The sequence below is a fragment of the Plectrocnemia conspersa genome, unplaced genomic scaffold (genome assembly GCF_051122295.1).
Source record: "Plectrocnemia conspersa isolate PC_06_02 unplaced genomic scaffold, ASM5112229v1 ptg000006l, whole genome shotgun sequence".
NCBI classification, from domain to species: Eukaryota; Metazoa; Arthropoda; class Insecta; order Trichoptera; family Polycentropodidae; genus Plectrocnemia; species Plectrocnemia conspersa.
Genome location: NW_028277170.1, coordinates 574,157 through 588,711, shown reverse-complemented (window position 1 = coordinate 588,711; position 14,555 = coordinate 574,157).

Below are 14,555 nucleotides of genomic sequence, written 5' to 3'. Positions count from 1 at the left end.
CTTTGTGACTATTTTCTGCTACCGCAGATATAGAGAATATTGAGAGAAAGTCGTCGAGTGAGCTAAAGACTCTCAGTTGTTTTTCGGATTGAAATTAGTATGTAAGTGGAATTATTTGGGCTCGCACTTCATAGACTATTTAAATTTAAACAAATCTGAAAGTGAAATTGACTTGACCCATTTCAAAAAATCATTGCGTGATACTTGATACAAGCTATTTGGAACTCATTGTTTGTGCTTAGCGTTGTTTTTACAAGAGTCACCCACCCACGAAAACAGTCGCAATCACCAAGTCGAGGAAATTCCCGATGAGAGTATCATCACCGCGACAGTGACTCACGCCAGCGTCCAGAAATAAATGCAACGAAACTTTTGGAAAAATCATATCTGAATATTTTTCTCGAGCGCATCGGGAAGTGCGCGTCCGAGAGAGCGTGCCAATTGTGTCACTCTCCGATAGTGATTCACAGTTCTAATACTGGGAACGGTGGCTATTCAAAAGGAAATAAAACTTCTCGGCGAATCTCTCCAATGCGTCCCTGGCCGATCCAGGTGGGAGTACAGCTTAGACGGCCGCTTTTAAGGTAAGTCCTGCATATTTGCGATCTAAAGATAGAGGAGTGTACGCTTTCAGAGGTGCAGGTTGCTCAGCTCACCTCAGCGGCCCACGCGCGCGACTATTTCGGAGCGAGTGTAGGAATGCGGCGACTCTCTTAGCCGCTGGAGACTGACAAACAAACAAAAAATATATACATATCGCATGCACAATCGTCGCTGGACCGCGGCTGAAATCGATTGCGGGAATTTCCGGACACACTTACCCAACCACGTGAAATTCCAGAGCAATATGAACATTTTACAGAGCGAGGTTAAGACCGACAGTACTCTATATTCACCAGTAGGGGTGTGCTTCTGGTTCTATAAAGTAAAGAAACTGCTTGAAGATTAAACAATTTTGCTATGATTACTGTCAATGAACCAATGATGCAATATTGATTCCAAAAAAATCTAGTAGTTGTGTCAAAAATGCGGCCCGTGAGCCGCAACCGGCTCGATCGAAGATTTTCTGCGGCCCATATGAATTTTGCATCTTCCTATATAATTGGCACTTCGATATTCATAAAATAAAAAATATAATCAATGCACGTGAATTTAAAATAGTTCCTGACTGTGGCACGTGCTAGATAAGACTTTTAAATTTTGATCTTAGTACAGAACATAGAAATGCATCTTCTCTGGGCCTTAGCCGCCTAAATAATTTTATAGATTTCATTCAGCAGGTTTACTTTTATCTTATAGAGCAGTCCATCGTGCCAGACTTGTCAAAAGCCTGACTGATATTTATGAAGTAAATTTTGGCGTCAAAATCATTGCTAATTTATTTAAATCCTATGTACTTTCTCTATACTCCTGTGGCGACCTGAATCTTAATTAGTTATCTGGAATAATTATTTTCTCTTAAATTTATTTATCAATTGGTTTATTCGTTGAAGCGACAGTTTTTCGAATATTTTTGACAGCACAGGTAACAGGCGTATTGATTATAAAACGTTATTAAAATCATTTACGAATTTTATAATTATCAACATATCACGAAACCCGGGATCCCGGGAATGATCCAAAGCTGCCAATCGAGTCCCAGAAGTAGAGAAACCTTAGATACAGTCAATATAACACATATTTTTCATTACAAATCTGACCACCATTACTTGACAGGTTTATAATAAAGCATTAAAAACGCTTAAAATAGATGAGCACCATCGCCAAAGACATCCATGCATTTGACAAGCCCGTTAAAAAGATGAATGGCTCGTTTTTAAGCACTGACGTCCTGACCGCAACAGATTAGAATAAGGGACGCGATCGTGACTCGTTGTCGAATTGTCGAAAGGTGCTTCATTGGGTAGACGCTACGAATAGATCCCAACGCTCTAGTGAAAATACACTAAGATGCAAACACGGATACAACCTGTACTCTATTCTCCCGAACTGTATTTTAATTTTAAAATGTTATCGAATATTTACTATTGAATGGCAAATACTAAAAGGTTGACATCCACTGCATTGAAGTGATCCAAATTAAGACTATCTTTCGTGAATGCGAAATGGCAGACTTGAACGGCGCGTGTCAAATACTTTTTTCGTTACGCCCGATATAAAACTGTGATAGGGATGCAGAACAAAATTAACAAGACTTATTTACCAGCCAAAATGTCGTTCTTTCCTATTTTTTAAATTAATATATATCGTATATGTATCGTATATGCCGAACGAGATGCGAAACTTTGTTACATACATCTTTCATTACTACGCTGACTCTGAACGTTGCACTGTTACATATAGTCGGTATTTGTAACAAGCATAAACAGCTCTATAATAATATTATATTATAAACTATGAATATATTTACAAATTATGTTTTCCTATATTTACTTATATAAGCAGATTTTTTTTATATTTCAAAGTAAATCATCAGCAAGCTGCTCTGTCAAATGAGCTTCATTATGCTATTTTATGCTTGCGGAATTTGAAAAAAAATATTTTTTGGCTAATTCTTATACAAAATATTTTGTAATAATTTATACTGTCACTCTTTTTTTGCTTATAATAATGATTTATTCGAGTATCTTAGACCCGTAGGCTTATCTCAAACATCTTTAGCGCCCATGAAAATAAAAATGACATGGATATGTTTTATATAGTAAATATACAGAAACAATCCTATACAATAACCATTCTTACTCGCGTATATGTCTCGTACCCATAACAAGTGACGGTATTTTAATCAAGAAGAATCGAATATTCTGTATTGTGTGGCGCTATTGGAATCCGTTGCTCGGTCGCCCAAATTAAGAAGATGGAAGTGTTACAAAATTTCCTAAGATTAGAAGTTCGCGTGAGTCACTTAATAATAGTCCGTGAGAGAGAGAGAGAGAGAAAATGAGAGAATCTTGAGTGTTAGTCGTCCTTATAACATCATCGCGATCGTTTTACGGAAGCACTATCGCATCTCGAATGAATCTGAGTTTATATTTATTTGTTTTTTTTTATTACTATTTTTCTAGCGTAGGTGAGAGAAAATGATCTAAATTTAGCAGTCGTTAGCTTCTTTTTTTGTTTAGAGGCGCACGTGTCGTTATATATGCAACTAGTAAATTTCGCTTTGCTTGTCTTTGATTGGATCGATGCTGACGTTAATGAACTTTGAAGATCAAGTTCAAAAAAGTAGAACTTCCAAACATCCAAAAGCCGACGTGGACGCAATGCCAATGGAAAAGAGGCATCCGACAGACGGAATGCCAGCTGCGGTTCAATTCAAAACAATAGCATAGTCCTTCTAGAACTGCACTTTGAGGCGTTGAGTTTCAAAATCAGCTACAACCCACATTCACAATGATGACTTAATTAAAAAAAAATACAATAGCACTAATATTATGTGATTTGATGTCTCAAAAAGTGCGATCAGCTTCTCAGATTTTGTTTCCATATGCCCAGGAGCTGACTTTTAAAATATTTTTTATAAACTTCATTAGAATTGATAAGGTGGTGAAACTCGAAGGTCTCAATCTGAGCCTGGTGAGCGTAAAATACAGTCAGAGTTGTAGTCAAGACCGGATATGCGCTGACTCTCTAGGTCGGTCGAAGAAAAAATAAACCACTCATCGACCTTCCGGTTGTAAATCTGTATCTTTACTAGTTTCAATATAAAGAGTAACCCGTATTCTAATAATAAAATTATGAGCCTAAGAATAAATTATATTAATAAGCACTTAATAGTTTACTAAAAATAATTGAAAATGCTTGGCGAGCGTTCATACAATTACGCGCACCTGATTAAAAACTACTGAGAAAGATTGACCGTTCAAAATTATATATGTATATGTATTATTTTTTTATATACATATATATTATGCACTATTTTTTTTATTTTGTAATGTAACAACCCTGGCTTAGGAGAAAAAATATTGCATTTTTATGGGTAAATGACAGTTAAAATGGCACATTGTATATTTATTTTATACGTCGTCATAATATACCATCGATACATTTTAAAAAAAAAAGTTTCAATAAATTTTGTTTTGCTAGAAAATTTCCGGCCTGTAGTGCACGGCCGTACTAATAGTTCACGGCGTTTACAAGGTTAAAAAATCTAGTAACATATTATTTTCTAACTTTCATATAAATACTAAAACATTCATATTCAATATTTCTTGAACATTTAAGAAGAGACGTAACAAAAATAAAGAGAATGAAAGTATATCTTGTTCCTAGACCATATATGTACATATATGGGTGGAATTAATCGCTTTGATCAACTTCTTTCATCATATGATGTATCATGGAAATCTCGCCGTTGATGGATGAAAATATTCAATTACTTACTAAATACCTGTGTAATAAGTTATTTTATTTTGTATTGTAAGACTATAAGGAAAATAAGCTTATGTTAAAAACCAATGTCACACATTTAGAAGCACATTAGCGGATGCATTAGTCAGTGATTTTGAAAGTGGAATACGGGGGAGAAATATAAATAAAGAATCTAATAATCTGGATGGTAATCACTGGATTTGAAAAGGTAAAAGTTGATGATGAGAATAGCGAAGTACAAAACGAACATCATAATTATGCAAACAATGCAATTTACCTTTATGTACTATGTGTTTTGACGTTTACTATGTTAACGGTAGTACAAAATATTGTGATTAGATGTATTTTTACTAAACGTGTGTAATATATGTTTAGTATATATAAATATTTTTGTAATTTGTATTATATACAAAAGTATTTAATGACACTTTTTGCTTATTTTATTAAAAATATTCCTAAAATTTGTCCTAAATATTATTTTATTTTTTTATTTTAATTTTAAAATATTTATTCAAATAATACATCAATTAAAAAAAATATGTGGAATTTATTAATTTAATAAAAATAGATTTTGCCAATGAAGAGTTTACTTTCACAATATATTTTATTTTATTTCTCTGTTACATAACATGATTATTATTTTGGGAATATTACTAATAAATTTCTAAAAAAAATCAACTCAATTCAGTATCCATATTGAATGTGTATCTAAGATTAAAAGACAAAATTGAAGCTAACCGCTCTGTAATCTATACAAAGTAAGCAAAAAATCTGATGTGTAACGCTAAGTGGTGCATTTAAAAATACACACTATACGAATCTGGGTCGACTTTTCAACGTTTTCCTTCGCGCTTCTCGATTTTACTTCACTTTCGGCCATTGTGTGAATAGTCATCACGCTTAGGAATTTTAAGAATTTACACTATTTTTGTTATCTAAGCGCCACGTTGTACGTTTTTGTTTTTTTGGCTCTCTAATCATCTCGCGCATCGCAGCAAGATTTAATGAGCTGTTATTTTTAATGCCGGCCCGTCTAAAATCGGAACTTGTAAAATTAAACGCGTGTTTTTAAAATTTACGGCCCCCGGCGAATTTTGCATAAATCAAAGGTTTGTCCGAGCCGGATTTTCTTGGATCAATGAGCGCCATTCACCAGATTTGGTGTCGAAATCAGATTTTCGCTCGAGCGTCGCGACATTGCGGTGGCCACTTGCAAACGAGTGGATTTAAATTTATTTTTAAGCATTCCAATTGCAAAATTCAGATTATTTATCAGGAAAACACTGTAAAAATATAATATTTATTAAAATATTAAACTTTATTTTAAGTTATTAGTGAAAAATTGAGAATTTATATTACTTTTAAGAAGCAATAAAAATTGTACCGGAAAGTAATGCACTTTTTTAATAAAATTTTGAAATAGCTCATGTATCACATTTAATCCAATATAAAATTAAATACTAATTTAAATCACAAAATTCAATTCAACTATAATTTAATGCATTGCTATTATTTTTAAGCAATTAAATTATATTATAAAAAAAAAGCTTTTTAAACATACATAGTCAAGGTAATGTTAAATCTCTTCAGGGAGCTTTCATTAAACCATTGGTCCTTTGTTATGCTGTCATGGGGTTACCATATGGTATCCAAAATGAGAACAAGCCCTTCTTTTTCAATTAAATATAATGTCTTCAATCAACCCTAAAATCCTCCTTTTTTGAAAATATTTGTGCAGTATAAAAGTAGCAAGACCAGCCGCCTTACATAAAGATTTTTTTAATTCATATTCAGTAGTATATTTGTGGTTCGTACATTATTTAATATCTGTATTTAAGCAAAAATTGCATCAATTGCAAAAATTGCATGACGAAAACGTGCTTTTATAACATCTCTGGAACTGACGACTGTGTGAGCTTAAGTGTTTTGAATAGATTCTACTTAAAAAATACATAAGTACATTGTTCTTTCCTCAAATCTGAAGAAAAAGGGTTTTTCGACGATTATAAACTGCACAAACAATGGACGGTATTTTTTAAATCTTGCTTTTCGGAATTATTGAAAATTTGTCAATTTTATTTTTGTATTCCTGCTCATACCGCAAATGTTAAGACCGGTTTTCACTGATAAATTCTCAATGAACCAAGGAATGGAATAAACTTAATGTGGAGTCAGTGAAGGTGTAAATACTCACACAATAAAATTTATGTGATTTTTATAATTATTAATTAAAAAAAATTAGCTTCAGTTAGTATTAGCAGTGTGTTATAAAAAATATTTTAATGTTGAAGTTATTGCTTTTACTTACAATACAAATTTAGTTCTATTTTGAAATGTCATCCTTTCAAAGATAAATTTCCTTCTATTTCACTTTTGCATATGGCAACCCTGCACTGTAGCAATAGTGGGTTATCAACGACATACAAAATTGTAAAAACTGTTTTTATAATAAATATAAAAAATAATAGCTGCTACTTGTACATTTCTAAAATGTTAATAAAAGTTGCTACACATGATTGGTACTGGAAAGAGCTTTCAAAACAATAGACGGAAGAATAATGTTGAAGAAATTAGTGAAATAGTTTTAAGATAGTTTTATAATTATTTAAAATAAAAAAAGCAAAAAGTTAAAATAAATTATACGTATTCAAAAGAGAAAATAATATCTTATGGTGTACCATAGGGTCTAAATTGGGATCATTGCTGTTTATATTACATATAATTAATAAAATTAAAATTTTGGACGACACATTAATATATTGCATAGGTGATAATGTTAAAATACGAATTAAGTATAATATAAATATGGTTACAAAATAATGTATTTAAATTGAATACGAATAAAAGTAGATGTGTATTTATTAATTATAAAAATATGTCAGACAATAATATAAAAATAGTTATATTATAGATAACTCTATTATAGAAATAGTTGATAATATAAAATATTTAGGAGTAATTGTACACAAAAAAATAATTTTAATGAACATTGTAAAACATATTTAAAAAACATAATAGAAAAATAGGTATATTATCCAGAATAAAAAATATGTTAAGTATAAACACAAAAAAATTGTGCAATAATATTAGATATGTTTAATAAATATGATAAAATGATGTTGAAAAAATTATAAAATAGGGCATAAATAAAAACAGATTTATTTATGGTAGAATTTAAATGGTTAAATATTTAATAAATATTATTATTTATTTATTTATTTTATTAATTTATTTAGCTTAATAGCTAATCTTTACATCTAACAATTTTAGTAAACATATATAAAAATATATAAAAAATACATAACAGAAAGAAAAAATAAAAATATACAATAATAAAGTCTTAATATTATAATTTATTTCTATATGTACGAAGGTGTTTTTTTATTCCGTTTATGAAACCCGTTATATTTTTGCTGTTTCGGATTTCTCTTGGAAGACTATTATATAAATCAAAACCTCCGTACATAATTCCCCTAGCCGTACTCGTTTTCTTATACTTAATTATCTTTAAATTTTCTCTATTTCTAGTATTATATTTATGTACATCTTTATTTCTTATTAAATACTTATTAAAATATTCTGGTAACATATTATTTTCTAACTTATATATAAATACTAAAACATTCATACTCAATATTTCTTGAACATTCAACCATTCTAATCTATCAATCATACTTTTACAATTAGTTAATCTATTTTTATTTAAGATTACTCTCATTGCAACATTTGTTTGTCTAATTTATTTAACATATTTAATAGTGTTGCACAATAATTAAAATGGGGCAATATTATACTATTGTAAATTATTTTTTTTGTATTTATACTTAATATCTTAATCTTAATCTAGATAATAAACCTATTTTTCTACTAATTTTTTTTAATATGTAATTACAATGTTCTTTAAAATTTAATTTTGTATCAACAATTACTCCTAAATATTTTATATTATCCACTATTTCTATACTAGAGTTATTTATTACTATTTTGGTACTATTATCTAACACATTTTTATAATTAATAAACATACATTTAGTTTTATTCTCATTTAATTTAAGTACATTATTCTTTAACCATATTTCTAATATACTTAATTCATTATTTAAATTATTTACAATTTCTTTAATGTTATCACCTATGCAATACATTAATGTGTCATCCGCAAATAGATGAATTTTACATTTTTTCACGTTATTAACTATATCATTAATATACAAAACAAATAACAATGGTCCCAATTTAGACCCTTGTGGTACTCCATAAGACACTAATTTCTCTTCAGAATATACATTATTTATTTTAACTTTTTGTTTTCTTTTATATAAGTAATTATTAAACCATCTTAAAACTATATCACTTATACCTATACTCTCCAATTTCTTTAACATTATTTTTCTGTCTATTGTTTCGAAGGCTCTCTTGAAATCCAAGAAAACTGCTCCAATGATTTTGTTTGTATCCTTAGCCAACAGCCAATCATTTATCACTACTTGTAATGCAGTTTCAGTGGAATGCTTTTCTCTGAATCCCGATTGTTGTTCACATATTATGTTTTGAGAAGTAATAAATTCCTTTAATTGTTTGATTACTACTTCTTCTATTATTTTTTCTATACACGGTAGCATGTTGATTGGTCTCATTTCTTCAACTTTTTTACTATTTTTTATTTTAGGTATAGGTACAATAGTAAAGATGAATCTTTTAGTATTTATATATAAGTTAGATAATATGTTACTAGAGTATTTTAATAAGTATTAAATAAGAAATAAAATGATACAGACAAATATATTTTTATTAAATACATAAATACCTTAATAAGTATTACTAAATCGTCCCTAAACTTGCAAAACTTTAAAAATGTTACGTCACCCACAGATGCGATGAGTTGCGGTGGTGGTTAAATAAAAACATTTTTACAGTCGATTGAGAGTCAACTTCAGGTTTTGGTTTATTTATCGACTAATTCTCAGAAACGAATAGAGCTAAAAAGTCGACAAGATTATAGACAAATACAGAAGGTCGACATATCGACCGTTAACGGCTCATGTCCTATCAATGATTAAAGTGGTGTTATTGGAGTACCTCTAGTGGCATCTAGCGGTTTAAGAATGAAGTACTCTTACCTCAATTTATACCTTCAGCACCGCCTCTTTTCGCAGCATCATTATTTCATAACGTTTCAACGCTGATAAAATACAAATATACTCCTACTTTATATTATATATAGGATCATATAAAACGTGTAATTTTTAAATTAACGTTTTCAAAACAAACCTTCTGGCTTTTAAAGACGCGGATTTATCTGTTGAATCTGACAAATGTACTTACTGATTTTTCATGTTCAATATAAATAAGCGCAATACTATTTATACTTATACGTAACCGGTTGTTTAGGACAGTAGTGTATAACCGAAATGGTTTACTGGGCCAAAACCAAAAATAAAAATACACTGTGGGTCACACATACATTTAAACAGAACATAACATGAATATTATATTAAAAAATAAAATTTATAATACAATAATATAACATATAGTTATTTATATTAAAGTTTTCTCTAATTCTAAACAAGGTGGCTGAATTATTGCAAGATTATAAATATTTTCCTCATTTTTTTTTCTTCATTGAAGTACATATATAATTTAACATTTCTACTGCTAATTATTATTATTTATTAAAATTATAACCATCGTGACCTGACAGGCAAACCTAATGCGTCACGATAGTCAAAAGTACTAATACATCATAATACATACAAATATAAACAAGACAAAACAACAGACACAAATCACCTCTACAGGTGTGCATTGTCCCATACGAACTGAACCAAAACTCCATATGTGCAAGAGAAAATGTCAATATTACTATGGACAGAATTGAGCAGATAAATAGCCTTGGCCAGAGAAGAGTTGGCAAGTGCTCCAGTTCTAGACTTAACAGGCAAGAATAGTGGACGCGACCGAGAACTATAACCACCTTCAGGAGCCCACATTTGAAGCTGCTCGAGCACTGAAGGATTGTCTACGATGCCCTTGAGCAATTTCCAGAAGTGTTTAATTACATAAACACTTCTGCGAGTATCCCAGGGCTCCTGAAATAAAAGCACTGGGAAACAAGAACGGATAATACCCGTATTCCTTCAAGTATAAATATCGAAGAAATTTACGTTGTACTTTTTCCAGCTTCAATTCATTACATTGATTCATTACGCCTGGGATCCAAATGATGGAGCTAGTTTCTAGTATGCTGCGAACAAGAGTATCATAAAGAGTGCGCAATACTAAAGTATTCCTGAAGTAACGCGCATTTCTCAAGATAAAACCGAGCATTTTTAAGGATTTGCTATGAGTCTCTGCAATGTGCTTGCTAAATTTCCAACGTTCTTCGAAAGTCACTCCTAAATTCTTAGTTGAAGAAAATCTTTCCAGAAAATATCCGCCTAGATGGTATGAATATTTTGCCGGCGTTAATGACCTTGAAAATGAAATTGTGTGACATTTCTTTACACTGAAAGGCAATTGGTTATAGCAAGCCCATTTCCATATAGAGTTGAGATCCTCCTGTAGGTCGAGGGAATCAGAAATCGAATGCATTTTCTTGTAAATTTTCAAGTCATCTGCATATAATAAAAAATCTGAATTCTCTATTGCTGTTTCTATGTCATTAATGAACAATAAAAACAACAATGGACCCAAATTGGATCCTTGAGGTAGATCCTCCAGTAGGGGTCTTATATCGTTCTGAAAAATAGTTATTATACTTGACGAATTGATATCTATTGGTCAAGTAATTTGAGAATAGATTTATGAGATCTTCAGAAAACCCGAAATTAGATAACTTTTTTACAAGTAATGCATGGTTAACTTTAACAAATGCTTTTTCAAAATCTGTGTATATGACGTCCACTTGTACACCAGAGTCCAATGATTTTGAAACATAGTTAGACAAAACCATTAGATTAGTGACAGTGGATCGAGATTTACGGAAACCATGTTGTTGGTCGAGAAGCATACACCTGCAATAATTAAAAATGTATTTATGCAAAACAATTTCAAATAATTTTGCAGGTGATGAGATCAAAGCTATTGGCCTGTAATTGTCAATCTGAGATTTGGGACCCTTTTTATGAATCGGAGTGACTTTTGAACATTTCCACAATTCTGGAAAACAAGAGGATCTCAAAATTAAATTAAATATGAATTTTAGAGGCTGTAAAATACCAGACTTGCATCCTTTCAGAATGTAGTCTGGAATAAAATCTGGTCCCGAGGTAAAAATGGACTTTAGTCTGCTAAATCCATATTCCATATCAACCAAACTAAAGGTTTTGATTGATAACAAAGATGACCATGAACGATGAGTCTCATCGTAATTAGAATTAAACTCTAAATGTGACCCATCATTATGGTATACGGTTTGAAAATACCTAGCAAATCCATCTGCAATCTCTTCAGAACCTTCAAAATTGATGTTGTTCCAACTCATCGATGACAGTAAGGATTGGCCATCGCGTTTTGAGTTAACGAATTTCCAAAATTTTTTCGGATCTAAAATTATCGACTTTTCACAGTCTCCAATATAGTTCCGATGGTAATCGCAAATCATCAATTTTGCACGCGATCGCAGAGTACGAAATTCTTCATAGATGAAAGAATTTCGTGTTCTTTTCCAGATTTTATGTATGACATGTTTCTTTCTAAAAATTGTAATTACCTCATTCGAGAACCATATTGGATAAATTCTATTAGTCGTTAGATATCTTTTGGAAAAACACTCATCAAAAATACCATAAATGAATTTATAAAAAACATCAAGAGCAGAACTAACATCAATTGTTTGATACAATTGTGTCCAATCCGTACGAGACAGCAAACCATTGAGGTGGTCAAAATCCACTTCCCTAAACTACCATCCATACAGTATATTCTTACATACTTTTTCATTTATAAATGGACGTGAATTTGGCTGTTTGAACTTCTCGTGACGTCATCGCAATTAGCATATATGTTCGCTAAAATTACATCAAGTTTTTTATTATAAATATTATTGACACAATTAATATCAGATAAATTAAATAATGAACTGGTGAAATCAATCTCCGCACGCAAATATGGGGCGGACGGAATATTGAAATCACCTAAAATGATTATATTTTTGCCAATTAAAAAATCACTGTTTGACATTAAAGTGTGAAAAAAGACATCACTTACTTCACGTGCCTGCATTGGCGGAAAATATACAACACGCACATACAGTTGTTCTCCGTTTAATGTTGAATCGTTCGTTATGTTATTACTGGACTGACTTCTTACTAATTTCTTTAAATTAAAAAATAAAACCTGTGTATAATAATTATAAATTATAATTATCAATATAATAATATTAAATGAATTATTTATTCAATTAAAAAATTAGAAACAATAAAATGTTATGGATCAGGTTGCAGTATTCTGAATTCCGCTTTACAAAATAGCTATAGCACAGATTTAAAATACACTGTTAAATTAGAGGTATTGAGGAAAACTTTTAAATTACTGAAGAACTTGATGGATTGTACTCAATGTCAGATCGTTAAACCGGATAAGATATTTCTAATGAAGTGAACAAGTGTTTGAAAGATGACTTGGAATTGGATTTTATAAACTTAGTGGCCACTTGTATCACTGTATTATATACATCTGCAGACATTTTATAATTGTGGTATAATATTGTTGAAAAAATAATTAATTATAGTATTTAATCATTTAAATTAAATTTAAATTAGTATCATTAGAAGAAATTCATAACATAATATATAAATTAAAAAAATAAACCACTACTGATGAATTAAATGTAAATGTAATTAAAGAAACTCGGGAAATAATATGATCTAAATTAAATTTTATTTAATAAGTAATGCACTCTCCAAAGGAGAAATACCTGAAAATTTTAATATTGCTACTATTATACCTATACTTCAAATAAAAATAGTAAAAGTGTTGAGGATATGAGACCAATCAACATGTTGCCTTGTAACAATTAAAGAATTTTATTATTTCTCAAAATATACTATGTGAACAACAATCAGGAACATTGTTTTTAGATATTAAAAAAATTAGTAGAAAAATAAGTATATTATTGAGAATGAAATATATGTTAAGTATAAACACAAAATAAAATTTACAATAGTATCATATTGTCCCATTTTACTGCGACAATTTAGATATGTTTAATAAATTAGATAAGATTCCAATGAAAGTAGTCTTAAATAAAAATTGATTTACTAGTTGTAGGAGTATGATTGATAGATTGGAATGGTTAAATGTTCAGGAAATATTGAAGATGAATGTTTTAGTATTTATATTCATTCGTATTAGAAAATTATTGTATGAAAAAAGACTCGAACGCGCCGGGTCTTGGACCGGGTATTTTTACCTAAATCCGGCGGGTCCAAGTCCGGGTACCTAGACCCGAAAAACCCTAATTGTAACATATTAGGCTTACGCTTATCAGGCTACAATGGAAGATTAAAAAAAATAGTTAATGAATAAAATTAAACTGAAATTGTGCCTAACAGAGAATAAGATTATTAACTGAAATACTGTCTGAACAAAGCCACGTAAACAGCAAAAATATGCAGTATTAATTTTTATTTTTAAAACTGTAAATTATATCCGATCTAGAGAAAAGCTCAAAGTCAGGACTTATTGAGCTTTTCTTGAAAAGATCGATTTATTATGATTTTTAAATCATTGCATTGCATTGATGGATGAAATATTAAAATTCCTATAAAACGAAGCAAAAATATACACAATCGAAACAACGCGAGCTTGAAGATGATTCTTAGAATTATTAAAAAAATCATTTGCCATATTAAAACTCTTTAAATAGCATTGACGTTCAACTGAAAAAAAACATATTGCATGAAAGATGAAATGAGTGACTTCCCCACAGCATAGATATTCAGTTTCACTCAAGACAAATAAGTCTGCGATTAATCGCCATCGTTTGAATGCAGGCACCGCTATCAAATAATAAGAAAATATTTTTGTGAGTGAGTGTGAGCAAAACGCTTAGTAATTAAACGTCGATTGCATTACGCTCAGCTCCTAAAATACACGTTGTTTGTGTATTCACTGGTCTGATTCACACCAAGATAACTCATTTTCACCTTCTTCCCGGAAATGTATAAATAAACGCCGATATA